Raw genomic sequence first — 4,618 nt, 5'->3', positions numbered from 1 at the left:
GGTGGACGTCAAAAGGATGTTTCCTCTTGCAGGTGAGTCCAGAACAAGGGGGCACTGTTTCAAAATTAGGGGGTTGCCCTTTTAGGACAGAGATGAGGAGAATTTTTTTTCTGAGGATTGTGCGACTTTGGAACTCTCTGCCTCAGAAGGTGGTCGAGGCGGGGTCATTGAATATTTTTAAGACAGAGGTAGATAGATTCCTGTTAGGCAAGGGAAACAAAGGTTATCGGGGTCAGATGGGAATGTGGAAATTCAAAGACAAGAAGATCAGCCATGATCTTATTGAATGGCACAGCAAACTTGAGAGGCCAAAAGATCTGCTCCCGTTCCATATGTTCTTATGGTCTCTCTCCAGTGTGAATTCGCTGGTGTATTCGCAAGTGGGATGACTGAGTGAATCCCTTCCCACACATGGAGCAGGTGAACGGTCTTTCCCCAGTATGAAACCGCTGGTGTCTCAGCAGGCCGGATGGCTGAGTGAATCCCTTCCCACATTCGGAGCAGGTGAATGGTTTCTCTCCAGTGTGAAACCGCTGGTGTATTCGCAGGTGAGATGACTGAGTGAATCCCTTCCCACACTCAGCGCAGGTGAATGGTCTCTCTCCAGTGTGAATTCGCTGGTGTGTTTGGAGCCTGGATGACTGAGTGAAATCCTTTCCACACTCGGAGCAGGTGAATGGTCTCTCCCCATTGTGAAACCGCTGGTGTGTTCACATGTGGGATGGCTGTATGAATCCCTTCCCACACTCGGAGCAAGTGAACGGTGTATCTCCAGTGTGAATTCGCTGGTGTGTTTGCAGGTGGGATGACTGAGTGAAACCCTTCCCACACTCAGAGCAGGTGAATGGCCTCTCCCCATTGTGAAACCGCTGGTGTATGAGCAGTTGGGATGACTGAGTGAAACCCTTCCCACACTCGGAGCAGGTGAACGGCCTCTCTCCAGTGTGTAGTTGCTGGTGTCTCAGCAGGCTGGATAACTGGGTGAATCCCTTCCCGCATTCGGAGCAGGTGAATGGTCTCTCCCCACTGTGAACTCGCCGGTGTATCAGCAGGTCAGATGACTGAGTGAATCCCTTCCCACACTCGGAGCAGGTGAACGGCCTCTCCCCACTGTGAACCCGCCGGTGTCTCAGCAGGTCAGATGACTGAGTGAATCCCTTCCAACACTCAGAGCAGACAAACGGCCTCTCCCCATTGTGAATTCGCTGGTGTGTTCGCAGGTTGGTTGAGGAAGTGAATCCCTTCCCACACTCAGAGCAGGTGAATGGCTTCTTCCCACTGTGAACTCGCTGGTGTCTCAGCAGCTCAGATGACTGAGTGAATCCCTTCCCACATTCAGAGCAAATGAATGGTCTCTCCTCAGTGTGAATTCGCTGATGTGTTCGCAGGTTGGCTGACAGAGTGAATCCCTTCCCACACTTGGAGCAGGTGAACGGCCTCTCCCCCGTGTGACTGCGTCGATGGATTTCCAGCTGGGATGGGTAACTGAATCCTTTCCCACAGTCCTCACATTTCCATGGTTTCTCCATGGTTCAATTGTCTCTGTGTCTCTCCAGGTTTGATGATCAGTTGAATCCTTGTCCACATGCAGAACACATATATGGTTTCTCCCCGCTGTTAATGGTGTGATGTTTTTTCAGACTGTGTAACTGGTTAAAGCTCTTTCCACAGTCAGTTCACTAAAACACTGTCACTCGGGTGTGTGTGCGTCTCGGTGCTTTTCCAGTCACACTGATGTTTGAAATCTTTTCCAACAGACAAACATTTCTCCCTCCACATTCAAAGACCGATGATACTCAGGTTCTGATCAATCGAGTGACTCTGTCTGATCTTGATGCGATGTTTGATTTGAGTTCCCCCTCTGTAAATCCTCCCCTTCTAATTATCTGTAAAAGGAGTTCACAAAAGTCATCACTGTAAGAACAGGATAGAAATTCAGAGCAGACAATTCTAGTTCCTGTGGAACATTATTTCCTGTCTTCTTTCCCCAAAGCTGCAAATCCCCATCCCACACACTTTCCTTCCTCCCTGTGCTGAAATCCTGAGTTTCGGATAATTCTTCTAGCATCTTTTTAACAAATTTGTCCAACTGAAGATAACAATATATCTGATCATTCAATTCAGTCATTATTCATGACAAAACATTAATCTGAAACCCCCTGACCGACCATACAGAATAGCTGACGTTAACCTTGTGTCTAAAACTCACTGTGTGGGGATTTAATGAGCAATCGTGAAGATGGTTTCTCCAAACGTCCCAGGGTTTCCTTCCTTCCTTCTCTCCCTCGCTAACTAAGTTAAACCTAGGATCAGTCTTAAGGCCCATTCTGGTTCCTGCTTCTCTTCCTAATGATTAATTAACTCCAATTAAACACTGAGAAGACTGAAGATACTGTTTTCAGTCCCTGCTCCAATCTCCATTCCCTAGATACCAACTCCATCCCTCTTCCTGGGAACAGTCTGAGATGAAGCCACTGTGTTCACAACCTCGGTGTTACATTTGATCTTGAGATAAGACTCTGACCTCATATCTGTGCCATCAATAAAATGGCCTATTTCCACCTCTGTTACATCATCTAAATTCACTCCGTCTCAGTGCTTCTGCTGCGGAAACCCTCAACCTTGCTGCTGCTACCTCCAGACTCGAGCGACTATTCCAACAGACTCCTGGCTGGTCTCCTACATTCTACTCTCCGTAAACATGAAGCCATCCAAAGGTTTGCTGTCCACGTCTTCACTCGTAGCAAGTCCTGTTCCTCTGTCACCCATCTGCTTCCTGACCTGTCTTGGCTCCCGTTCAAGCAACAACTTGATTTTAAAATTCCCATCCTTGTTTTCAAATCCCTCTATGGCCATGCCCCTCCTTATCTCTGTAATCTCCTCCAGCCTCACAGCCCTCTGAGATATCTGCACTGCTCGAATTCTGGCATCTTGTACATTCTCCACTTTAATCGTTCCACCATTAATGACCATGCCTTAAGTTCCTTCGTTCCCAAGCTCTGAAAGTCTCTCCCTGCACCACCCCCTCTGTCGATCACACTTTCCCCCTTTAAGACACTTGAGTATTGCTAAAAAAGAGACACTTTGTCAAAACTTTTTATCTTGTACTCATCAGGACAGACGCAACAACACCCAGTTTCAAAGATTATCAGTCGGGCTCATAATGTGGCTCACTTACACTTGCTAGAAGCTACATATATTCAGACACAGGGAACTGTCGACTGCAGGCAGAAGGGACATGTCCAGGCATGAGGCATTTTGTTGAATTTAACAAAAGCATGGAGGATGAAAGCTTAGTGGTGCATTCTCCATGGCAATGCCTTGACCAATCAGAGCTGACTGACCAAACAGTCAACACCCTTTCCTCGTGCAGCATAAATTGTTGTTTGCTCAGAAATTTGGTTTTCTTGCACCTGTCCGGATGAGTGCAACATGAAGTCACAACAGATGTCTCTTTCCAGCAATACTTAAATTCTGTACTACTGAGTGACTATGGGTTTACAATTCTCTTGTTGCTGATCATAAACTCCTGGTGAACACACATTTGATGAATGTCTCCCTCGGGCTGTTGTTCATTGTCCCCGTGAGGATGGCGGCCGCGCATGCGCCGTGTAGCACATTGGCGCATAAAGATGGCGGCCGCGCACGCGCCGTGTATCATATTGGCCCATAAAGATGGCAGCCGTTAACTCGGGCCTTTCTCCCGCAGCACCGAGCAAACCCAAGCTCGGGACTGGCTCCTTATTGAAGGTTTGGGGCCGGCACCGTCAGTTTAAGTACCTTCCCAACTCACCTGTCAGCCCTATCTCTGTTCACGGGGCTTATTTTCGGCTCGGGGACCTGCACTCTGTCTTTGTAAAACCCGTATTTTAAATGTGCTCGTTCAAGTTCTCTTTCCCGTCCTTCTCCACGGACTGCGCATGCTCCAGTTCAAAATGATTGACGGCAGCTCCGGGCCAATAGGGTAAGGGGGCAGGGCTGGAGGACCGAGCTGCAGTCGCTCGTCCTCCTGCCAATCGGAGTGAATGAGGGGCGGGGCCGGGCTGCGACTGAAATTGACGCAGCGCGGGAACTGGATGGGGATGAAGGTTGAAAATCCAGCGGGAGAGAAAGGGGCGAGTGCAGGAGAGGAATGGAGCCGGAGGGTGGACTGGGAGGGTTCACAAACACCCGGTGCAGGACTCCAAACCCGGATTAGAAACTCCCGGAGCCGAGTTTACACCGAGTGTTTGGAAATTCCTTTTCCGGGGGTTAGAAAGGGAGGATTTACACACAGCAAACTCAAACCAAGAGAAATGTTTAAGAGCATAAGATATAGGAGCAGAAATTAGGCCATTCGGTCCATCGAGTCTGCTCCATCATTCAATCATGGCTGTTAAGTTTCTCAACCACATTCTCCCGCTTTCTCCCCGTAACCTTTGTTCCCCTTACCAATCAAGAGCCTATCTATCTCGGTCTTAAATACACTCAATGACCTGGCCTCCACAGCCTTCTGTGGCAATGAATTCCATAGATTCACCACTCTCTGGCTGAAGAAGATTCTCCTCATCTCTGTTCTAAAAGGTCTTCCCTTCACTCTGAGGCTGTGCCCTCGGGTCCTAGTCTCTCCTACTAATGG

The 4,618-nt window shown here is 48.5% G+C and overlaps 1 pseudogene; it reads right to left on the bottom strand.

Moving 5' to 3' along the window:
• Positions 1-233: 233 nt before the first annotated feature.
• On the bottom strand, positions 234-3,881 carry LOC121273924 (annotated as a pseudogene).
• Positions 3,882-4,618: the final 737 nt, after the last annotated feature.

Source organism: Carcharodon carcharias (assembly GCF_017639515.1).
Source record: "Carcharodon carcharias isolate sCarCar2 chromosome 27 unlocalized genomic scaffold, sCarCar2.pri SUPER_27_unloc_3, whole genome shotgun sequence".
In the NCBI taxonomy this organism is placed as follows: Eukaryota; Metazoa; Chordata; class Chondrichthyes; order Lamniformes; family Lamnidae; genus Carcharodon; species Carcharodon carcharias.
This window is presented reverse-complemented; position numbering and strand designations above follow the sequence as displayed.